The sequence below is a fragment of the Desmodus rotundus genome, chromosome 8, assembly GCF_022682495.2.
Source record: "Desmodus rotundus isolate HL8 chromosome 8, HLdesRot8A.1, whole genome shotgun sequence".
Classification (NCBI taxonomy): domain Eukaryota; kingdom Metazoa; phylum Chordata; class Mammalia; order Chiroptera; family Phyllostomidae; genus Desmodus; species Desmodus rotundus.
In genome coordinates, this window is record NC_071394.1 from 98,711,188 (window position 1) to 98,736,692 (window position 25,505).

The 25,505-nt window shown below is 43.7% G+C and overlaps 1 protein-coding gene and 1 pseudogene across 11 annotated transcripts in view; both read left to right on the forward strand.

Moving 5' to 3' along the window:
- Window positions 1–2,488: 2,488 nt before the first annotated feature.
- Window positions 2,489–9,025, forward strand: LOC112301057 (profilin-1 pseudogene; annotated as a pseudogene).
- Window positions 9,026–25,160: 16,135 nt separating this feature from the next.
- The window catches only part of TFDP2 (transcription factor Dp-2), a 163,437-nt gene continuing 163,092 nt past the window's right edge, over window positions 25,161–25,505 (forward strand). For all 11 annotated transcript variants that reach the window (XM_053929283.1, XM_045192090.2, XM_024556729.3 and 8 more), the window contains exon 1: window positions 25,161–25,467. The gene's annotated coding sequence lies outside the window, so the exon portion shown is untranslated. The remainder of the gene's footprint in view (window positions 25,468–25,505) is intronic.

Consider the following 25,505-nt stretch of genomic DNA (forward strand, 5'->3'; position numbering starts at 1 on the left):
CTTTGTAAATTCATCCCAAATGATGTTCTCCCCCTTTACCATGGTCTGTTAGCAGCGAGTCACAGTCCTCACTTGACGTGGGCTCCAACCAGCAGTGTCCTCAGTGGTGTGGGTGCAAGGAACAAATTCACGTGGACTGCAGAAGTCCTCTGGAGAAAAAGGGACGGCATGGCCACTCTTTGAGAGAGAGAGTGCCCGGTGGACAGGCTTGTATTGCTTTTCTGGGAGCATTACCTCAAGGAAGGTCTGCATTCATCTTTGTCAGGCAGTAAGGATCAAACAAAAGAAACATTCAAAGAACTCTCAGGCCTTTTTCTGAGTCAGGGTCAGTTAGCTAAAGGACCGTAAAGCTTTCAGGAACAAACTCATCCCATGCTTGGACCCTTATCAGAAAATTGAGGACATTCTTAGCAAAGCTGGTTTCACAGGATTTTATGCATTCTTTCTTAGTCCTGATGGCCCCAGGCAACCTGCCCTTTCCAGCACAGGGCCGCACCCACCTCCAGCATTGTTTCAGGCTCAAGTCAGGCAGGGGAAGTAAGGCAGCCAAGAGATTAGGAGACTTCTTGTGGACAGAATGAGGACTCAGGCTGTGTCAAAGTCGAGGGGTGGGGGTTCATCACCTCCTTTTTCTATAACCCCCCAAGTCCTTCCCTGATGGCCCCTTCGTAACCATACCTGTCTTAGGTCATCCCTCCCTTGAGGAATCTTACCTGTCATTGGCTAACCAGCCATCTGCCTGGGGCCAAGCAGGGTGAAGTAAAAGGGGGCAGAGGTGATGCCCCTGCCAGGAAGATAAGCTTTGTCTCCTTAGTGGCTTATGGTCCCAAGGTCTCTTTACTCAGCCTTAGCCATGGGGGTTACAGCTTCTGAAACCAGGAAGGGTGGTTCCCAACACTCACTCAAGAGAAGGGACACTGGGCATGAGAACCAGGAGGCTGCCTGCCGCACCAGAAAACATGGTGACAGCACAGTAAAGCAGGAAAGCACACTTAGATGTGAGGAATTGGGGTTCTGCGGTGTGGAGGAGGCAGAGAACTGTGGTGTCTATAGTCCAAACTTGGTAAAAACCAAGCACCTGGGGCTGCCCGAGTTTGGGAGCTAAGACAGCCCTGTGAAGGTCCTCATGACTTCATTCAGCCTCTTAAAGGGCCTTGCACATTCAACAAACATTTCTCAGTTACAATTCTGCTCACAACCAAGGTGTTACTAATTAGGGAACATGTCGTGGATCCCGTCCATCAATGCATTTAGGAATTTCTACAGTTCCGAGTCCTAGGGCCGAGGAAAAGTGAGTCATAGGTGCAGCTGTCTACGGGAAGTCAGCGCTGACCAGGTACAGGAGGAGCGGATCGGCGTTGCACAACGGCGCTGGATTCCCAAAGGAAGTTACTTCCTTCTAGCAGCGGTCACTCTCACACCAGAGACCCTCCAGCCGACTGTGCCCACGTCTGCTTGGCTACACCAAAGTTTCCGTCATTTTCCTCTTTTCAGTGGAAAACAACTTGGTGATAAGAAAGTACACTATGTAAGCAATGGAGAGGAGGTGAAGATTATGCTTTAGAATCGGGGGGTTGAATAATTCTCTTTTTTTACTTAAAAATATTTTGATTTTCTTTTTTTTAAGATTTTATTTATTTATTTTTATTAGAGTGAGGGGAAGGGAGGGAGAAAGAGAGGGAGAGAAACATCAGTGTGTGGTTGCCTTTTGCGTATCCCTTCCTGGGGACCTGGCCTGCAACCCCGACATGCTCCCTGACTGGGAATCAAACCAGCGACCCTTGGCTCATAGGCCAGCACTCAATCCACTGAGCCACACCAGGCAGGGCTGATTTATTTTTTAATAACTTCAAAGATTACAGTTGACACAATATTATTAATGTCAAGTGTACAACATAGTGATGAGACACAGCCTTCAGAGCGGTCACCCCGTGAGGACTGGTACCCATCGGACCCACACGTCGATACTCCAGCATTACTAACCGTTCCTGAGGCTGAACTTACATGCACGTGACTTTATAACTGCCTGTTTGTACGTCTTAATCCCCTCCCTTCTTCCCCCCAACTTCACTCCCATCTGGCAACCATCAAAACGCTTTCTGTATCTAAGAATTTCTTTGTTTTGTTCGTTCGTTTATTTTGGATTTTGGAGTCCATGTATAAGTGAAAGTATATGGTACATGTCTTTCTCTGCTCATGTCATTTAGCATAATACCCTCTGGGTCCATCCACGTTGTCAAAACAGCAAGATTTCATTCTTTTGTAGAGCTGAGTAATATTCCATCCTATATGTATACCATCTTTATTCACTTGTGTAGTGATAGAGACTGGTCTTTTGATTGGAGCATTTAAACCATTTACATTTAAAGGAATTATTGACAGGTGTGCAAGCTGGGTGGGGGAGGGCCAGTGAAAAAAACAGTGGCTTCTGCCCACACTTCCATCTGGGAGGAAGCTGCTCCTCCAGCCCTCTCTCTGAAGCCAGAGAATGCACTTCCTCCCTGACGTCCCTAATGATTTTCAAGCTCCTGCCCCAACACCGAAGCTCCGAGCAGTGGGTCTGCCAGTGAGGAAATCCCTGCACTGGCCCCTCAAGGGGAACGCCTGGGACTCCAGCAAGGAGCCCTCGCACTCAGCCAAACTCCCTGCTGGCTTTCACAGCCAGGAGTTTCGGGGATTTGTCTTCCTGGCGCTGGGACCCCTCCCTCCTGGGTGGGGGACTCTGCAGCCCAGATGTCCCACCACCACTGTTTCTTAGCCGCTACCCTGTGAGTATGGGACCTACCCCTTTAGCATCTGCAAACCTCCTACCAGTATCGATGTGGCTTCTTCTGAACATCCTTAATTACACAGGACTTCTGTCTCGGTAGTCTTCAGGCTGTTTTCACACGGGGTTGTTCTGCAGTTCAGCTGTACATTTTGATGCACTGGGGGAAGGAGAGCACAGCGTTTGTCTACTCTGCTGTCTTGATGAAAATTTCTCCCTTGCAATTTATTTGTGGGGGAAAAAATCACATCCTTTGTCCTTTAGTTTTGTTTTGGAATTTGCTGATTGCATTCCGCAGCGTCACTTCACATATGACTTCACGGAGTGGGAATGATAGTCTATTTTAATACAAAATTGAAAACAACTTTATGACAAAATAACATAATACAAAATGGCCAATTAACACAATGCTCTCCCCCTCCAGAAGGAAGTTAATGACAATGCTAGCACCAAGAAAGGATAAGATGTGGGCACAGAAGCAGCCCAGGGGAAAAGCATGGTCAACACTGTGAAGAGGTGTTTTTACAAGACTATTTGGCCCTGGCCGGTGCAGCTTAGTTGCTTGGAACATCGTCCTGTACACCTAAAGGCTGCGGGTTCAATTCCCCGTCAGGACACATACCCAGGTTGCAGGTTCCATCCCCAGTTGGGGTGCATACAAGAAGGCAACCAATCAATGTTCCTCTCTCACGCTGATGTTTCTCTCTACCCCCAGCCCAGATATAAATTACATTTGGGGAACCCTTTGATACAGTGTGTCCAAGAACTTCCTAGCAATGACAGATCTTTCTTAAGGAGGGGGATCCCTGTTGCTGACCTATAATAAGTAAAGATGGGACATTCGTTTGCTGAAGCTGTTGCAGAGCGGATGTGCCCAGTAGATGGATTTGCTACACTACTGTTTTAGAAGTTGGGTAATGCCGGTCGAGAACCATAGCACCTTCTTTTGCTCCTCGGTTGTTTGAATTAGCATGGTGGGTGGTAGGACAAAGCCAGGACTAATTAGAGATCACACCTTTGGGGAGTGGTAGGAGGTAAAATGTGGGCAGGAGAGGACTCTGGAGCAGGTTTGTCCTGGCAGGTGGGCTGGCACGAGACCTCTAGATTCTCCAAGGCTTCAGAGAGGTTACTTGTCTGGGAGCATCTCTCTGATCTGGTGGGGGTACCAATACCACCTCAGGACCAGGTTGGGACTCTGAGGAAGTCAGAATAGCATAGACAAGTGATTTATCAACTTAAGAGGGCTTGAGACTCACCTGGCGATTTCACAACACAATTTAAAAATACCTGTAAGTGAATTCCTGGGCCAACCCTCGGAAAGCATCCAGATCTGGAGTGGAACTCAGGCATCTGCACCTTAAGAAGCTTCCTGGGCAGGTCTGACACAGTGGCCCATCCATAGTGACCAAATTATCATCTAAACCGAGTGGCTTTTGAGAGTCAAAGTGGGCAATATTAACGAGTGTAACAGGCATGGATGTGAACATGGACTATTCGAGGAAAACACATATAGTCATTCTATAAATGAGTCACGCTGGACAAGCTAGTGTGGTGGTGAAGCACATAACCCTGGATACAGACAGACCAGATTCTGACCTACTTACCGTGTGATTCTGAGCAAGTTCTTCTAACTCTTCTAAACTAGTCCTCAGTTTTTTCCTGTAAAAAAGAGACCTTCACTGTTCATTTAATACAATATTCACTTTCGGCAAAGGTTTCCCTGGGCCCACCTCTGTTCTCTACAACTGATCCTTTTCGGTGTGCAGGTATTTTCAGGTTGTTTTGTGGAGTATTATATGTGACTCTCACTAGTCATTACTTCAGGCAGCGCTGATATGATGTTGCAGAGCCTGGAACCTAGGAGACAGTGAGAGGATGCTATACGCTTATTTTGCCAGTTTGGTAAAACACTGTAATCCTCTCTCCTCTTTCCCCATCGCCAAGAGATGCAAGCCAAGCAATACTTCTGTGTCCATCAGCCTTTTATTATTTCGCCCGTTCTTCCCAGACTGATTTCATCAAGGGTGCACAAGCTTTCCATGGGCAGTTTTGGTGAAGGAAATTTCTCTCTACTTCTAGTCACGTCCCCTTGCCCTTCGCACGGGGCCTTAAAGGAGGTTTTGGGGACAGGAAATAATATCTAAATGTCTACAAATTGAAATGTCAACTGAAAGAGCCTTTGTCTTCTGTCTGTGGTGTGGTAGTTTGGAGTATGAGGTTTCTCGGTCCAGTGAGCGCTGCAGATCGGAACCGCAATGTGACGTCACATTAGGATGTTAGATATCACCTCACGCCTACTATTAAAAAACAAAAACAAGTGTTGGCAAGGATGTGGAGAGAAGGGAACTACCATATAATCCAGCAATTCCACTTCTGGGTATTTATCCTAAGAAAACAAAACACTGACTCAAAAAGACATATGCGCACCCCCTTGTTCAAGGCAGCGCAATTTACAGTAGCCAAAATGTGTAAGCAACGCATCTGCCCGTCAGTGGGTGAGTGGATACAGAAAATGTGGTACGTACGAGGCCTGTCCAGAAGGTATCCAAACATGTACTATGAAAAATAGAGACTTTTATGGAAGAAGATACAAAAAGCATTGTGCACAGGACAATGACACTTCAGTACCTTTCAAGGGAGGCACCTGGGGACCTCACACAGTTCTCCCAGTCACCTTCAGCTGCCCCGTGGTATTTTCCTGAATCTCATCAAGGGTCTGAAATCTCTTCCCTTTCAAAGGTGATTTTAGTTTTGGGAAAAGCCAGAAATTTCAGGGCACCAAATCTGGGCTGTAGGGGAGCTGAATCACGTGGGAGATTTGGTATTTTGCCAAAGATCTCTGCACAAGATGTGATGCATGAGTGGGTGCGTTGTCGTGGTGAAGTTGCCAATCGCCAGTTGCCCACAGCTATGGCCTTCTGAATCATCCCAACAGTTTCTGGAGAGAGTGTTCAAGCTTAACACAAAATCTGAGGCAGATTCGTTGCTCTACTCACTCAGTCACTTTAATGCGATGGCCACACAGTACACATGCTCATTCAATGGTGTCTACCACCCCCACTGACTCGTACAGTGAAGTCATTGTTCACACGTGAACATTCTCCTTGGCTGCCAGGTTACATGGATGTTTTGCAGCCCATTCTCGTTATGTTAACAATGGCTGGACTTTTTCAAGACAGACCACATATATTATCCAACCACAAAAAGAAGGAAATCTTGCTATTTGTAACAACATGATTGAATCTTGAGAGCATTATGCTAAGTGATATAAGTTCAGATAGAAACAAATACCACAGGATATCATTTCTGTATGGACTCTAAAAATGAAAAACCAGAAAGGAGCTCAGGACACGGAGAACTGATTGGTGGTTGCCAAAGGGGTGGGGACAGGCAAAACGGGCGAGGAGATTACAAGGTACTGACTTCCAGTTATAAAATGAGTAAGGCATGGAAAGTAATGTACAAGGTGACTGTAGATAATAGTACTGTATTGCATAGTGGAGTTGTGATGTTGCTAAGAGAGCAACTCGTAAAAGTTTCATCGTAAGGAAAAAGATGTGGTAAACTTGCATGGTGACAGATGTTAACTAGACTTACCGCGGTGATCAGGTCACATTATACACAAATACTGAGTCGTTATGTTCTACACCTGAAACTCGTATGCCCAGTCTACCCAAAGAAGACAAAAGTACCTCCAGACAAGGCACTTCACTACCGTCCTGTTACGGCACCTCAAAAAGTCAACAGTATTTCCTTAGTATCATAAATTACCTATCACGTCCAAATTTCCTGACTGCCTGATTTTTAAATAATTGATTTAAATTGTAATGTAGATAAGACACCCCCCCACACACACACTGTATTTGGTGGTTGTATCTTTTAATCCATGGGTTGGTCTTTCTTTTTAATTCCTTGCAAGTCTTTAAAATAGGTTTTTTATTTTTTTAAGATTTTATTTATTTATATTTAGAGAGAGGGGGAGGGAGGGACTGAGAGAAGGAGAGAAACATCGATGTGTGGTTGCCTCTTTCGCACTCCCCCTACTGGGGACCTGGCCCACAACCCAGGCATGTGTCCTGACTGGGAATCAAACTGGTGACCCTTTGGTTCACAGGCCAGCACTCAATCCACTGAGCCACGCCAGCCAGGGCATAAAATAATTTTTTATTTTAAAATTACAGTTGACATACAATATTACATTAGTTTCAGATGTGCAACATCTGTGATCTCCCCCATAAGTCTGGCGCCCATCTGACACCATGCAGAGTTATTACAGTGTTACTGACTGTGTTCCCCGTGATGGACTTCATACCTTTCACTAGTCTTGTAACTGGCACTTTCTTCATTACTTCTTAATTCCTCCACCTTTTGCCCCAATGCCCCTCCCATGTGGAAATCATCAATGAGTTCTCGGCATCTATAGGTTTGTTTCTGTTCTGTTTATTTATTTTGTGTTTTAGATCCCACGTATAAGTGAATCATATGGTATTTGTCTTTCTCTGTCTGACTTATTTCACTTGGCATAACCCCCTGTAGGGCCATCCATGTTGTTGCAAATGACAAGATTTCATTCTTTTTGTGGCTGAGTAAGCTCTGTTTGCATATACATCACATTCTTATCCATTCACCTATTGGCGGACACCTAGGTTGCTGCTATGTTCTTGGCTATTGTAAATAATGCCGCAGTGAACAAAAGGGTGCATGTGTCTTTTCAAATTAGTGTTTTAGGGTTCTTCGGATAAATACCCAGGAGTGGAATTGCTGGGTCACATGGTAGTTCTATTTTTAATTTTTGACAAATAGTGGCTAGTTAGAGTTTTTTGAAATTTTTAGAATATTTTTTGAAAATGGTATTAAAAATCTGAACAAAATTGCTACTCTCTCTGACTCCTGAACTACGTTTATAAGATCCCTCATTTCTTACTATATTGGAGATCTCAGGTATACACATAAGACCTAGTGCTAAAGTGTAGGCCCAAGTGTTTGAGTGAATGCGGCAACACAATTGAGAGGTAGAGGAGAACCAACTACAAAAACTTCCAGTGCCAACCTTGAAACTAGGCAACCATCAGGTGAAATACAGTCCAAAGTCCTTTCATTAAAGAGGTCAAGTAGAGCCCTGGCTGATATGGCTCAGTGTATTGAGCACCAGCTTGCGAACCGAAAGGTCGCTGGTTCAATTCTGTGTGAGGACACAGGCCTGAGCTGCAGGCTGGGCCCCCGGTTGGGGGTGTGTGAGAGGCAACCATTTGATGTTTCTGTCCCTCTCTTCCCCTCTCTCTAAAAATAAATAAGTGAAATCTTTCAAAAAAATAGGTCAAGTAGATAAAGGAAGCAGTAACATGCATAAAAGCAAGAGACTTGGCAATGGATTCTTAGATTTGACACCAAAAGCACAAGCAACAATCTACAGAATATGAGAAAATTTGTCCAAAGCATATACCTGACAACAGCCTAGTATCTAGAATATCTGAGAACTCTTACAATACAGCCTGCATTAAAAAAAAAAAAAAAAGGCAACTCAAATTAAAAGTGGACAAAGGTCTCCAATGGTCTCCAAAGGAGATATGCAAATGGCCAAAATGAAAAGGTGTTCAGCATCCAGTGGACATTAAGGAAACGCATGTCAAAACCACAATGAAATATCATTTCACACCTACTGGGATAACTGTGATTCTTTTTAAAGGGAAGTGTTGGTAAAGATATGGAAAATTCCTCGGAGGTTTTTCAAAAAATTAAACATGCAGTTAGCAGAGCCTCAGCCCGGATGGCAGCGTGAGCCCTGTCCCCCCGCCGGAGGCAGTGGAGCCCAGCCCGTGGCCCGCCCCGGTGGCACAGTGTGGCCAGCTGGAATGCCTTCACTGACACCCCCTGGGGGACCTGACCTGACAGGACATGGTCATCGTCGGCTATAAGGCCTCGCCTTCCAGCTGGGCAGCGGTCCCCAGGAAAACCTTCCTCAGCTTCGTAACAGCCGAGGTTGGTGCCTGGTTGGCAAAAACTGGTCAAGCTTTTTCGTGAATGGCCTGACACTTGGGGGCCAGAAATGTTCTGTGATCCTGGACTTCCTGCTGCAGGATGAGGAATGTACATGGATCTTTGCACCGAGAGCACAGTGGAGGCCTGCACCTCCAGCATCGCGATCACTGTGAAAGCCAACACGCTGGGCCCGCTGATGGGCAAAGAAGGTGTCCACGGTGGTATGATCCACAAGACACGTGATGAAATGGCCTCCCCCTGCGGCGTTCCCAGTTCTGACCCTGTCTTTCCCTTCCTACTACCCTCCCCCACACTGGTTTGCACCCCTCTCCTTCCAGTACATACACACATACACCATTTTTATTGGGAGGACCATTACCCACACCCCTTCTTGCTGCCAAAACCACAAGGGCTAGGGACCAGGGTTGGATGGACAGACACCTCCCCCTACCCATACCCTTCCAGTGTGGGGTTGGAAAACATTGTTGGATTTTTTTTCTGGATAAAAAAGATTCTACCAGAAAACTGTACTTGAACAACAATTAAAAAAAAATTTTAACTACTAAATATGACATATGATTTTTCCTCATTTATTCCATTTGAAGCCATGCTTAATATATCTTCAAAGAATGAACTTTAATGGACTATTCATTAAAAAAAAAAGATTCTACCAAAAAAAAATGTGAACATGCGATTGGCATATTACTCCACAATTCCACTCTTCGGTATGTATCCCCCAAACTGAAAACAGGTAGTCCCTTATTCATGAGTGTTCATAGCTGCACTCCTCACAGTAGCCAAAGCTGGAAACAATTCAAATGTCCATCAAGGGATAAGTGGAGAAACAAACTGTCATATATACGTACAATGAAACATTATTTAGTCATAAAAAGGAATGAAGTACTGATACTCTACAACATGGACAGACTTCAAAAACATGCTAAGAGAAAGAAGCCAAGCAGAAAAGGTCATGTATTGTGTGATTTCTTTTACATGAAATGTCTAGAATAGGCAGATCCAAAGAGTAGAAAGCAAATTAGTGAGTGCCGGGGGACTTGGGAGCGATTATGTAATGGGTATGCAATGTTTTGGGGCGACAGAAAATTTTGACACCAGAGAGAGAGGTGGTGGCCGCGCAACATCGTGAATGCGCTAAATATCACTAAGCTGTGCACTTGGAAACAGTTGTGTGTTATGTGAATTTTACCTCAATTAAAAAAAGGGAATTAGAGAGAGAAAGGAATCGAGTGTAAATGGCGCAAATACAAAATGGTACAACCATTTTGGAACATAATTCAGCAATTTTTTAGAAAGTTAAATATGCACCTACCATAGGACCCAGGCATGTCATGCCTACCTATTTATCCAAAAGAAATAAAAGGATATGTCCATATAAAAACTTGTACATAGTTTTTCATAGTGGCTTTATTTGTAATAACCAAAAAACCTGGAAACTACTAAAAATCCATTAACGGACAAATAGATAAACCAATTACAGTGTATTCATACAACGGAAAACTCAGCAATAAAAGGAGATGAAATATTCACACAAGACATCTATGAATATTAACCAAGTTAAAGAAGCCAGATAACATGTAGAGTCTATATGATTCCATTTCTGTAAAGACTGTATGAAGTGTAAACAATGATAAAGAGCAAATCAGTGATTGCCGGGACGCAGGGTTAGATCAGGAGGGAAGACAGGATTCAGGATTCAGAACCTGCTTTTGGAAGTGCTGATATGTTCATTTTTTTAAAGATTTTATTCATTTATTTTTAGAGAGAGGGAAAAGGAGGGAGAAAGAAAGGGAGAGAAACATCAATGTGCGAGAGATATATCAATCATTTGCCTCTCACACGCACCCAAATGGGGACCTGGCCCGCAACCCAGGCACATGCCCTGAGTGGAAATCAAACCGGCCACCTTTCGTTTTGCAGGCCAGCACTCAACCCACAGAGCCACACCAGCCAGGGCTGTTCACTTTTAATTGTGATGGTTTCATGGGTGTATATGGATGTCTAATATGTGCAGTTTACGGTGTATCAATTATACCTCAAGAAAGCTAGGGGGTTTTTTACAAGATATTTCCTCTTGGTAAAGAACAAAAACAGGCAGAAATAAATCAAATACAACTAGATATTTTTTAAATGGAACACTTAGAAATATGAAAAGAGAATTGAAAAGAAAAACTCAAAACTTTGGGATCAAGTTTAAACAGGCCACATCACCGATGGTCAGTGATTTAATTGATTGTGCCTACATACTGGAACCTCCATAAAACCTCCCAAACCGTGGAGTGTGGGGAGCTTCCAGACTGGATGAGCTAGGAGGGTGGCTCTGCCCAGCTCCGTGGGAACTGCAGCTTCTGTGCTTGGGATGCCTTCAAACTTTGCCCTATGCGCCTCTTCATCTGGCTGTTCATCGTTATCACTTGTAATGATAAAATATCCTTTATAATAAATTAATGATGGTAAGTTTTTTTTAGAAGTTTAAACTGTTCACAATTGAAAGAAACTAATTTGAAGATAGTACCTTACCAAAATGCAACATAGTCAGCCCTGGCTGGTGTGGCTCAGTGGATTGAGCACTGGCCTGTGAACAAAAGGGTCACCAGTTCAACTCCCAGTCAGGGCACAGGCCTGGGATGTGAGCCAGGTCCCCAAGTTGCACTTGAAAGGCAACCACACATAGAATTTTCTCTCCCTCTCTATCTCCCTCCCTTCCCATCTTTAAAAATAAATAAATAAAACCTTTTTAAAAAGAATGCAGCACGGTCACATACACAGATAATTTTAAAGAACTATTAGATATTGAAAATACATTGGGCATTTATGGACCTGAAAGAAATTATAGAATACATTATGGGGAGAAATATACAGAAACAATTACTGAATAAGTCTAATATGGACCTGAAAGAAATTAGAGAATAAATTATGGGGAGAAATATACAGAAACAATTACTGAAAGTCTGTTCTCAGGTAGAAGCCATATACAAGTGGAGAAGCTACAGATAAATCAGAGATAAAGAAAAAAAAAAACCATTATATAGCTATCTACCAGGGAAAGAGACAACTTTTCTAAAGTGAATGTGTCTTACTTTGTTATGGTAAAATTGATACTGGATCTCTCATCAGCAAAACAGATGACAGGAAATAAATTGCATAATACCTTCAAAATGCAGAGGTATCATAGGATGTGGTAGCCCCAATAGAACCTACATAATTAAACTACTAGGGACAAAAAAAAAAACCCAAAACCAAGAATATTTGCAAAGATACAAATAATATGAAATCTTACTATATAGAGCTTGTTAGAAATTTAAAAATAAATTTTAAAGGACTTTTCAACAAAAAGAAAAATGTATTTAGTCAGAGACAGCTTCTTAGCCTGCATGTAAATCTATAAAACTTTCTGCCTGTAGTTTAGAGCCGGCTCTTTAATGACACATCAAACCACCACCAGCTGGGCAGTTTGCCACATGGTCTCTCCATGCCGTACTGTGGCATTAGGTGTGGGGATGTGACCTGGCCTGCATCTGCTTGGGCTGGTTGCATTCTTATGGAAGGCTGACTCTGTGGAAGTATGGCAAGCCAACCTCACAGCTGCAGGAGTGGTCCCGGCGGCCCTGCAATCCGCCATGCAGCTGCTTAGGGAATGCTGGGCAGTGGGCAATGCAGAATGACAACAGGTTATTGTAAATAGAATCATGTGGTGATGAAATTTGTGACTCTGATTCTAGGCACTAGGGGCTTGTGTGCGGGTGACCGCCAGCGGACCTGAGGCAGCTGTACAGTGCGGTGTGAGAGTGTTGGATCCAAGCAGATGCTTTATTCCAACTGATAATAAATTTTCTTACAAGTTTGCATTTAGATGGCAGGGTTAACGATTACCTTTACTATCTGGCCCTAGTGCTATATCCACTCTCCTCTTCTCTATTGTAACAAAGTCTGGGTGAACTTGACCATCTTTCTATGCCCCAGATCATCATGTTGGTTCATGACACCTTGCTGATGGGATCCGGTGAGCAGACGTTAGATGCACTCTAGACGTCTTGTTGAGACAATTGACTTCCAGTCAAGATGGCGGCACAGGCAGACACGGCTTGCCTCTTCACACAACCACATCAAAATTACAACTAAAATACAGAACAGCCATCACTCAGAACCGCCAGAAATTTAGTTGAATGGAAGTCTGACAACTACAGAATTAAATAACCACATCCATCCAGACTGGTAGGAGGGGTGCAGACATGGAATGGGCTCGTCCCACACCCACATGTAGCATAAAAATTTGAGAGGGATATCTCAGGAGCAAGGAGTCCCAGACCCATACCAGGCCCCAACCCAGGGTTCCAGTGCCAGAAAGGTAAGTCCCCAAAACTTCTGGCTGCAAAAACCAGAGGGGATTGAGTTGGTGGAAGAAACTTCTGGAGCCCCAAGCAGCTCCTCTTAAAGAACCCATACACAGACTCACCTATTCAGACTCACTCCCTCTGAGGTCCACCACTGGGGTAGCAGCTTGAAAGGTACCAATGGCAGATGGGGAGAAACTGAAGTGTCTGACCTCAAGGTGAGCAGAGGCCATTGTCCTTTTTTAAACCCTCCCCTCAAAGAGCTGGTAAGCTGCTGGTATATCTGAAACTCCATCAACCTGACCCACCTTGTAGATCCCCAGAGACTCTTCCCCACCCAACTTATGGGCCCTGCCACCCCAGCTGCTTTTCCATATGAATGGCTGGTCTTGGCTCATGCTTCACAATTTCCTAAATCCTATCAATCAAGCAATAGCTGGCTACAATGAGACCCAGACCTAGCACCAACAGCAGCCAGCCTAGAGTCACAGCTTGGCTTCCTCTGGGAATCTCCAAGCTCAGCACAAGTAGTAGCTATCTCAGATTGCTTTATAGCTCAGGCAGGGTGTCCCAGGCGAAAAACAAGTGGGGGCTGAACTTAGTCTGTACCACACAGGAAACCCCAGAGCCTTCACACACAGCAGACAGCTACAGACCACATCGGACCACTCTCACCCTGCCTCTGCACAGCTGATCCTCCACAGAGGGCAGAGGTTGGTGGTTAAGTGGTCACAGCCAATCCTTGCAGCTGACTGGCCTGGGTAAATCCCTCCCATTGACCTGCCCACAGCAACCAAGGCTCAACTACAAAAGGAGGATGTACTCAGCCCACATGAAGGGTACACCATGTGGGTGATAGGGGAGGCTGTGTCACTGGACCCTACAGGTCACCTACTACATTAGGCCACATTACCAAGACACGGAGTCAAAGCAGCTCTACTTAATACATAGAAACAAACACAGGGACGCTGCCAAAATGAGGAGACAAAGAAACATGTCCCAAATGAAATGACAGCTCAAAAGTCAAGAAAAAGAGCTAAATGAAATGGAGATAAGCAATCTATCAGATGCAGAGTTCAAAACACTGGTTGTAAGGATGCTCAAGAAACTTAGTGAGGACCTCAGCAGCATAAAAAAAGAGCCAGTCAGAAATGAAGGATTCACTAATTGAAATAACGAACAATTTACAGGGAAACAACAGAAAAGTGGATGAAGCCATGAATCAAATCAACGATATGGAACATAAGGAACCAAAAAACAACGAATCAGAAAAACAAGAAGAAAAAAGAATCCAAAAAACATGAGAAGAGTATAAGCAGCCTCTGAGACAACATTAGGAGGTCCAACATTGGCATCATAGGGGTGCCCGAAGAAGAGAAAGAGCAAGAAATTGGAAATCTAATTGAAAAAATAATGAAAGAACATTTCCCTAACTTGGTGAGGGAATTAGACATGCAAGTCCAGGAAGCACAGTGAGTCCCAAACAAGATGGATGCAAAGAGGCCCATTCCTAGACACATCATAATTAAAATGCCAAAGGTTAAAGAGAAAGAGAGAATCTTAAAAGCAGCAAGAGAAAAGAAGTTAGTTACCTACAGGGGAGTTGCCATAAGGTTGTCAGCTGATTTCACAAAAGAAACTTTGCAGGCTAGAAGGAACTGATAAGAAATATTCAAAGTCATGAAAAGCAGGGACCTACAGCCAAGATTGCTCTACCCAGCAAAGCTATCATTTAGAATCAAAGGGCAAGTAGAGCTTCCCAGACAAGAAAAAACTAAAGGAGTTCATCATCACCAAGCTATTATTACATGAAATATTAAAAGGACTTATTTAAGAAAAAGAAGATCAAAACTATGAACAATAAAATGGCAAAAAACACATATCTATCAACAATAGAATCTAAAAAACAAACTGAGCAAACAAGAACATAGAATCATGGATGCAGAGAAAGTTTTAATGGTTGCCAGATGGGAGTGTGGGGGAATGGGTGAAGAGGTGAGGGAATTAAAACGTATAGATAGGTAGTTACAGAATAGCCGTGGGGATGTAAAGTACAGTATAGGAAAGGCAGTGGCCAAAGAACCTATGCACAACCCATGGACATGAACAATGGTGAGGGAATTGCCTGAGGCTATGGGGGTTGCTGCATGGAGGGGAGCAAAAGAGGAAAAATTGAGACAACTGTAATAGCATAATCACTATAATATAATTTTTAAAAAGACAGTTAAGTGTGGCATATAAATCCTGTAAAAGTTCAGTGACATTGTCAAAAATGGTTGGGGCATTTAAGGGTCTCAAATTCTGGAGCATGTGGGACAGTCCTGAGAGATAAGTTGCTGCATTTTGTTGTATCTGCAGCAAAGAAAGAGACATAAGCTCGGTGGGCCTCTTGGGATTTGGGAGGCAACACACTTCACTTGGGGACGTGCAGTGCTGGCAGTGCTGGCCTATTTACCGGGTAATCCACAAGGCTGCCAGTTTGGAATAGGACTCAGAGCAAGAAAGTTCTCTGCAACAGGGGCATGTTGTGCCAGGAAACCGAATTATCTTCGAGCTGTTTGTGGCAGACAGCCTGCTGCAGGATTGCCACGACAAATCCTACAACGGAATCATAGTGTCAAACTGACCACTTCCAGCTAGGGCTGGCAAAGCATGAAAATCCACTTAGACATCACGCCCTGGGCTTGTTCCTTTACTGTTAGCTGCTCACAGGGAACTCCCCACAAGACTGTCAGTGTGAGCTGAGGAACAGAAGGTAAAACAGGTAAAGTATGAGAAAGAACTGTGATCATCTGAGCTCCCTTGAGCCCAGGAAGATTACCTATGTCTTTCAGAATGGCACGGGCCCAAATCTGTACATGCCAAATCAACTTACATTTCTCTGACATGACGTTTTGTGGTCCAGTGGATCCCATTACACCCATTTCATGATAAGAAGTTCAGGTCACCACTTTCCCAGGATCGGGCACTTAGTCACTCCCAGTGTTCACAGGAAACTGTGCTAACTTTACATGCAGACGAGGGGACAGCAAAGAAAGGCTCGCTCCTTGTAGTGGGGAAAAGATGATATAATTTGTTGCAAAAATATACCATCTTTTTAAATATTTAGAAAGATTTAGAATAACTGTTGGAAAGATACTTTCAAATATGACTATGATGGAATTAGCCTGCAGCTGTTAAACATTCCTTCTGAAAATTATCATCTAAAATTGTTTGGGACACTACAAAGACACCGCGAGTGATTGAACGACACACATTGTAGATTAAAGTCATTTTTGTCTGGTGATTTTCTGCTCATTGCTTTGGGTTTGCACACAGACACAGTGCCCTCCATGTGGTGGGGGCTTTGGTCAGGCACGGGGATTCTATTTTCTGACCAAAGGGGAGCATATGACTCTCTCTGAGCTCATGGTATCATTCATGGTATCATGGTAGGGAATTTGAAGGACGATAAATATCAAGGTATTAGAAGAGAGAGATGGGTTTGGTGTTTATCTTAGTTCCCAGTAATATTAGTCTAATGAGAAGGACAAGGAAAAGGGAGGCGTGATGGAGATACTATGGAGCTGCCTTTCCTGAAATTTACCTATTTTATAGCAATATTGTAAAGAATCTGGCTTATGTAAAAGCAATTGTAGGAGAAAAGAAGTGGGGATAATATGGAGTAATAGTGGATTTTTGCTATTTAGAAAAATAAACACAACATATTAAGAGGTGGAGGTTTTGCCCTGGCTGGTGTGGCTCAGTGGATTGAGCACCAGCCTGTAAACCAGAGGGTCACCGGTTCGATTCCCAGTCAGGGCACGTGCCTGGGTTTCGGGCAGGTCCCCAGTGAGGGGTGTGCGAGAGGCAACCACACATTGATGTTTTTCTCCCTCTCTTTCCCCCTCCCTTCCCCCTCTCTAAAAATAAATAAATAAATCTTTTTTAAAAAAGAGATTTTAAAAAATCTCTTTTAGAGATTAAAGGTGGTGATTTTAGGCACATCTATTACATTTGCTAAGTTCCTTTCCTCCCCCTACCACCACTTGAGCAAGAATATTAGCTATCAAATGCTAGGGAATTCTCATTTCGTCTAACTGGTCCTTGTCCTGTCTCTCCCAGCAAGTCCCATCTCTGTTAGCATCCCAGCTTCGCAGGCCAAACACTCTCAAAAACTGACCAAAGTCTGAACATTTACTCTTCTTGGAAACTGACAAGTTAGCCTTCCGCAGTTCCATGGACCCTGGCAGAAGGTATGAGACTCCTGGGCCAGAGAAGAAGGATTTACATACTCATGGCATAGCAAACATTAGGATCTTCGCACTTGCCTTGGCTCCCCTTGCCTCTCAACTCCTACCCGGAGCAGTCCAGGTTGATGCTGTGCACACAGTGGGTCTGCGGTACTGCTGAGAAATCTCCAGCTTAGGAAACCTGAGTCTTTTGTAGCGGAGTGCCAGTTAGCCTGCCCAGTGTTTGCTACAGAGGACATTGTTTTTATTATGCTGGACGGTAAACAAAACTGCCTTCTACTCTGGAGGAAGACACTATCTCTATTTTATAACAAAGCCCTCAGAGCCTCTACTTTCAAGACAAACAGAAACGAGAGAGCCATGTAGCGTTGTCTCTCAGTACATTCACTATCTTGATTGTGATGATGATTTCATGGATATATGCATATGTCAAAACTCACCAATCTTTTTCACTTTACCTCTGCTGAGTTTATTCTATGTCAATTTCACCTCAATACAATGGGAGGGAAAAGAGTCCTGCTTCTCAAATATGCTGTTGGGACCAGTAGCCGCACCGCCATGGGAGTGCTTCTCAAAAAGGCAGTATTTCAGCCCTCATTCCAGACCTTCTGAATCAGAACCTGTGGGTTTTTTTTTTTTTTGAAGATTTCATTTATTTATTTTTAGAGTAAGGGGAAGGGAGGGAGGAAAAGAGGGGAAGAACCATCAGTGTGTGAGAGAAACATCATCAGTTGCCTCTTGCACAACCTGTCCGGGGGCCTGGTCCACAAGCCAGGCACGTGTCCTGACTGGGAATCAAACCGGCAACCGTTTGGTTCACAGGCCGGCGCTCAATCCACTAAGCCACACTAGCCAGGGCAGAATCTGTGTTTTAATAAGATTCCCTGTAGTTAGTTTTTAAACTTTTTATTTTGAAATACTTTTAGACTTAACAGAAAAATTATAAAAATAGTACACAGAAATCCCCCTTCACCCAGCTTCTGCAAATTGATCTCTTACACCACCACAATATAATTACCAAAACCAGGAAATCCACATTTATACAACAGTGTTAACTGACCTATGGGCCTTATATAAATGTTGTTGGTTTTCCAACTGGTGGCCTTTTCCCGGTCTAGGAGTCAATCGGAATCCCAGATTGCTTTAAATTTTCTCATCTCCTTAGTCTTCTCCGATCCGTGACAGTTCCTCAGTCTTTCTTTTACGGCTCTGGCATTTCCAAAGAATACTGGCATTCTCTTATAGAGCGTCCCCCGGTATGGGTTGGCCTGATATTTTCGTGCGACTAGGTTAAGGTTCTAAATTTTTGTGAGAAAACCAAAATTTGGAGTGATGTTGTGGTCTTCTCAGTGCCTGTTAGAAAGATGCACCAGTGTGTCTTCGTACTGATGATAACTTTGAGTCCTTGATTCAGGGGGTGTCTGTTGGTTTTTCCACCTTAAGGTCACTATTTTGTACTTTGCGGTTAATAATAAGGAGGCATTTTTAGGCCATATAAATATCTTGTTTTCCATCACACTTTAACTCACTAGTTTTCACATCCATAGATGCTTCTTGCCCACAACAATCATTCCTGTACTATTTGCCTAAGGATGGCGATCTTTTATTTCTATTCTTTCTTCACATTTATTCCCTGGAATTCTACTGCAAGGAAAAGCTGTCCCTTATCCTCCATTTATTATTCAATTATCTGTATCAGTGTTGGTCACCTCTTGCTCCACTTTACATCCTCTTGGCCCACCTCTTCATTCCAGTTGTAGTAATCAGGAGCTCAGGTGTCACCTGACAGCAGCTTCCCTTCCAATAGCTCCTGGTCTCTGAGCTGGCATTTCTCTGCCTCCCACTTGGAATTCTCATTGGAACCCACTCTGTCATTTGCACCCTTGTTCAGACCAGGAAGTGCCAGAGAGTCGATACCCTGTGGTGTGACTTTTAAACAATGGGAATGGGAGCCAGCGTGTAAATGCAGCCTCTTCTCTTGCAGGAGTGGCCGATGCTCAGGTGTGCTCTTCACAGCTCCTTGGAACGTCTCCTGCACCACGAAGCCTCAGCGGTCTCCAGCAGCGATCATTTCAGTAACATGGCCTTGGTTTAGCTTTTCCTCCTGCATGCTTCACTCTGTCTAGCACCTACTCTCGTTCATTGAAATCACTTTCCCAAGTGAGCTACCTGCACATAAGCAGTTGTCTCAGTGGCAGTGGGGAAGGACAATGAGCAAAGATTGTGTAATTACCAGCTGTTAAATAGTTTGACTCCCACCACGGTACATGACTAAGATCCTACGGAAACTTTCACATGTACAAAGGAGAGGTATACAAGAATATTCCTAACAGTGGACTAGAAACGAACAAATAAAACAACCCCAAATGTTTACCAATAAGAGAATGGACTATGTGGACTTTGTTATTTTTACATCAGTGACAATAAATGAACTACATCCATCAAGATAGATGATTCTCTCAAACAAAATGTTGAGCAAAAAAAATAATTTGCAGCCCTGGCCAGTGTGGCTTAGTTGGTTGGACATCATCCTGCAAACCGAAAGGTCGCGGGTTTGATTCCCAGTCACATGCCCACGCAAATGCCTGGGCTGCAGGTTCAGTCCCTGGCTGGGGTGCCTATGAAAGGCAACCAATAAATGTTTCTCCCCTACATTGATGTTTCTCTCTCTTTCTTTCTCCCTCTTTCTAACCGCTCTCTCCTTCCCTCTCTCTCTCTCTAAAAAGAAAAAAAAAACAATGAAAAAATAAAATAAGAAAATAATTTGCAGGTGAATAATAAAGTTTGGACCCAAATATATGTAGTGCAAAAACATGCAAAACTAAGCAATATATTGCTTGAAGTTACATACATATGTGTTGAAGTTATAAAGAAATCCGAGGAGATTGTAATTTAGGACATGGTTATTCGGGGAGGGAAAGGCAGAGGGGCACGCTGGGGAGAACACGCAGGGCCCCGGCGATGTTGGTATTCTATTTCTTAAGCTGGCACATGGGTGTTTATTCACTATTCATTCCACACACCTCACATTTACTTTATATTCTTAGGGTAAAGAAAATATTTTGTCATAGGAAGGGTTTTAGATTTGACATTAAGAAGAGGTTGCTTTTTTAAATGTATTTTATTGATTATGCTATTACAGTTATCCCATTTCCCCCCCTTTACTCCCCTCCACCCTGCACACCCCCTCCCACCCACATTCCCCCCCTTTAGATCATGTCCATGGGTCACACGTATAAGTTCTTTGGCTTCTACATTTCCTATACTATTCTTACCCTCCCCCTGTCTATTTTCTACCTACCATTTACACTACTTATTCTCTGTACCTTTTCCCTCTCTCTCCCCCTCTCCCCTTTCCCACCGATAACCCTCTATGTGATCTCCATTTCTGTGGTTCTATTTGTTTGCTTAGTTTGTTTTTGTTTTAGGTTTGTTTGTTAATAACCGTGAGTTTGTTGTCATTTTACTGTTTACACTTTTGATCTTCTTTTTCTTAGATAAGTTCCTTTAAAATTTCATATAATAAGGGCTTGGTGATGATGAACTCCTTTAACTTGACCTTATCTGGGAAGCACTTTATCTGCCCTTCCATTCTAAATGATAGCTTTGCTGTATAGAGTAATCTAGGTGGTAGGTTCTTGCTTTTCACAACTTTGAATACTTCTTTCCAGCCCCTTCTTGCCTGCAAGGTTTCTTTTGAGAAATCATCTGATAGTCTTATGGGAATTCCTTTCTAGGTAACTGTTTCCTTTTCTCTCGCTGCTTTTAAGATTCTTTCCTTCTCTCTAATCTTGGGTTATGTAATTATGATGTGCCTTGGTGTTTGCTTCCTTGGGTCCAACTTCTTTGGGACTCTCTGAGTTTCCTGGACTTCCTGGAAGTCTATTTCCTTTGCCAAATTGAGGAAGTTCTCCTCCATTATTTGTTCAAATAAGTTTTCAATTTCTTGCTCTTCCTCTTCTCCTTCACCTTTAAAGATGTCCCAATGGTTCTTAAGCCTCTCCTCACTTTTCTGAGTTCTTGTTTCTTCATTCTTTTCTGGTTGAATGTTTCTTTCTTCCTTCTGCTCCAAATGGTTGATTTGAGTCCTGGTTTCCTTCCCTTCACTGTTGGTTCCCTGTACATTTTCCTTTGTTTCACTTAGCATAGCCTTCATTTTTTCCCCTCTAATTTGCAACCATATTCAACCAATTCTGTGAGCATCCTGATTACCAGTGTTTTGAACTGTGCTTCTGATAGGTTGGCTGTCTCTTCATTGTTTAGTCATATTTTTTATGGAGCTTTGATCTGTTCTTTCATTTGGGCCATTTTTTTTTGTCTCGGCATGCCAAGAAGAGGTTGCTTTTATTAAGGGTGACTGTGAAACCCTTTCACAGCCCTGACCAAGTCATTCCCAAGATGAGCTGAGGGGGAGGGTCCCTTGCTGAGGATGTTCCCAGGCTTTGGTTCTTCTTTGCCCTATGATGTGATTCAATTGCACACAGCAGGACTGTCTCTAGAAGACCAGGCCTTGATTAACACAGTTTTCTCTTTAAGTATTATTTCTTTCTTCAGTCACTGGATGAATTAGGTATGAAAACTGGAGGCTTTTTTTTTTAAAGTTACATATATAACTGTTTAGATAACTACAGATTGTTTTGCTTGTATGATAAGATGCCACTAACTATATGATTTCATTCATCCATGACATATAAAACTAAAAGCCACAAATGAACAAACAAAACAAAGACACAGACAAAAATTCATAGACACAGACAACAGTGTGGCGCTCACAGAGGGGACAGGGGTGGGGGGAGCAGTAAAGGGGGTCAAACAAATGGCGATGGAAAGCGGTTTGACTTTGGGTAGTAAACACGCAATGCAACACACCAATGATGTATTACAGAATTTTACACTTGAAACCTATATAATTTTATTAATCCACGTCACCCCAATGAATTTAATTTAAAAAGTAAATATATATATATATATATCTACATATATATATATATACACATATATATACATATATATATATATATCAAAGTGTGCCATTAAATAAAGGTGCCAATAAGGACCTCGTTACTCAAACTGTGGAGAAGCAGCACCAGCACCCGTTGGGAGCTTGTTGGAAATGAGTCCGAACTTGAGTAAGATCTCTAAGTGGCTGCTGGGCACGTTAAAGTTTGACAGGTGCAGGAATCCAACAGCTTCACCTACAGAGAGCAGCATTTGGGACCAGGAGACGGGCAGCACGTTGAAATCCCTCAGGTTTAACTACAACAGATCTGCTTCTTCATGACCCTCTCTTTGTAGGCCCGCGCATTTACAAGTAGGGGCTGTCTTTATGCCTCTCTCCTCTCTCCAATTGTGCTGGGCTGTGGCACTCTCACCCACTCACCAAAACCGTACAGAACTTCTCATAAGCACTGAGGACAGTGAACAGGACGACGTGGCTCCGGATCTCCAGGAGCTTACAGTCTAACAGGATACAGATCCCAAATGAGTAAGAACAAGCTTGATGAACGTTAGAAAGGCAAACAAGATTTAGTGGGAAAAGAGCTGGCGGTGGAGAGTCAGAGGATGCTTTTCCGGAGAAAGCGTTGTTTAAGCTTATGTGAAAGTACATGTCAGTGAGGTGTGGGTGAACTGGCAGATTGTTCCAAGCACAAAGAACACCACCCAAGAACAGAGTTCTTTGAACGTTTATGTTTGTATTTCCAATGCCTTGCACTGTTCTTGGCATACAATAAGTGTTTGCTGAATCAATAAGTGTTCTGTCATGTTTCAAACATCTACTCTCTGGCACTGGAGATGGTAGGAGCTTTCTTTTTCTATTCAAAGGAAATCAGATCCCTTCATGGGGAAATAAGAAGGAAGAGAGAAAGCTGACTATTGTGCAAATTGCTAAATTGGAACTGTGAGTGGGAATGAAAAATTGATTTACATAAATTTTCCTCCCTGAAGCGACTTGACAATTTATTCTGTTCTGGAGTAGTTTCAGTTTCTGACTTCAAAACCAAGCTGTTTCTTATTCTAAAATTCTTGGCCTGCTGTGAAACTAACATTTAGTGTCTTTTACAGCATGCTCTGATTAGGTCATGGAAATTCACAGCTAGATCAAACTGGAAAACATCTAGATCAAACACAGTTAGATCAAAATAGAAAATTTGGAACTTTCACTGCCCATTTTACTTTGTGCATAGTGTTGGAAGGTGTTATAAAACATTGGCTTGTAAATCATTTCTTCAAAAGAAATATCAAATTATCATAATAACCACCATTATTTATTGAACACTTATCATATGCATTACATAGCAAAATCCTCGTGTTAACTCTACAAGAGACTAAGCTGAGTCGAATGAAAATTGCCAATTGTTAGCAATTTCATATGGTTCAGCTTGAATATTATCTTTAGACTTTCACCTTAGAAACTTGTAAGAGGTCAGAGAATCCCTGATAGCCATAGCCTTACTCCAAAATTTAGTGCTGAATTTTCTTTATAGACAAAAAGATTCTGAGAAAGTTATAGCTCCTTAATAACACCCCTCCCCCCCCTCCCCCTACTGGCTCAAGTGCAGTGCTGTGTCTACTTCTATTATATATGGTTGCTTACCCATGGTATTGAGGTGGTTTACAATCAATCTCCCCTGTTAGATTGAGTTCCTTGAGGGTGGAGGTTTTGTCTGTCTTGCTCACTTGTGTATCTTTGTGCCTAGAGTGTGTGAAAAGTATTTGTTACCGTAAAACCTTAACAAAATTTCTGTGGAAACTAAATAAATCCTATTGATTTGTAACTGGACAATGTAAGGTAATCAATCATTTTTAGAATCAGTGGGGGAGCGCTGCATTTGACATTCTTGAACTCCTAGGAACTATTTATTTACAATGATGCAGGAATTGTCTCTTCATCCCACCCCAGAGAAAGGTCCAAAGGTGCTTTCTAAGACTCCCTCACCTCCTTTAGGTATTTACTTAAATGGCACCTTTTCTGCACCTTCTCTGAGCACACTATTTAACACAAGCCATCCCTCAAACACCTTCTCCGCTTACATTTTTTCCTATCAGGATGTATTATAGTTTCTATTTTGCTTATTTCTTTTGCATATTTTGTCGTTTCCACTCCACTAGAATGTAAGCTCACGCAAGATTTTTCACAGAGGCACAGAATTAATAGACACATGTTTTAATATGGGACTAAAGGACAGGTATTGGGGTTATGTGTGGTGATTTTCTGTTCAGCTTCCACGTGACATCGTAACTTGGCCTGGTTTGGACCTTACTCGCCTGTTCAAGAACCCACATCCCGTGTGAGCTCTAATCCATTGTCTAAATAATCACATGATGCCCCACACGTGGTCTCACAGTCACTTGTTTCCATTCCCCTTCTTGCGGCTCCCAGGGGGAGACCCATCAAAGGCCTGCGGACCAAGATGTAACTGCCTAGTTACCCTCTTCCTAAAGAGACGGGTTTTCCTGTTTCGGGCCTTAGGGATGGGGGCGGATGGAAAAGTCAAGCCTGGGGAAGGGAGAATGCGAAGGGCTGGTCTATAAATTTTAGGCCTCGGGCCTGCAGCCCGCCCTGCAGGCGGCTGGGAAACCAGGTGGCAGGGACACTACGGGGACTCCTTGGGAATCCCCGCTGAGCAGACCCGGGCTGCAGCGGAATACCCCTTCACCTCCCGGCCCCGCCCCTTCACCTCGCGGCCCCCTCCTCTCTTTGGGAAGCCTGGGGGCGGGGTTTGTTTACTCCTCGCACGCACCGCCGACCTGGCCAATCCGTGGGGGGAAGCGCCTGACGTTACTCATCCGCGGGCCAATCGGTGTTCACTGTGCTGCTCCACCGCCAAAGCTCGCGCCCGAGAAGCGGGACAGTGGCTGGGCCGGGTGCGGGCGGACGAAGCCGCCTGCGATTTCGCCTGGGGCGGCTGCCGCTGCTCAGCACGCGGGCACGCCCTGGCCCTTCTTCATCTGGCAGCCTCAGGGCGCGCACACAGTCGGCATCCTGGGGCCTCGAACTCCAGGGCCTTGACTGGACTGGCCGCGGACCTCCGACCCCTGCCCAGCGAGTGAGTCCGGGGCCGCCGCCAAGCACCGGTGCCCCAGGCTTGGAAGAGCAACGCTGCCTGCCGGCCTGGTGTTCTGCAGCCTTGTGGAGGTAAGGTCTGGGGGGAAGACACGGGCCCTTGTGCCGAG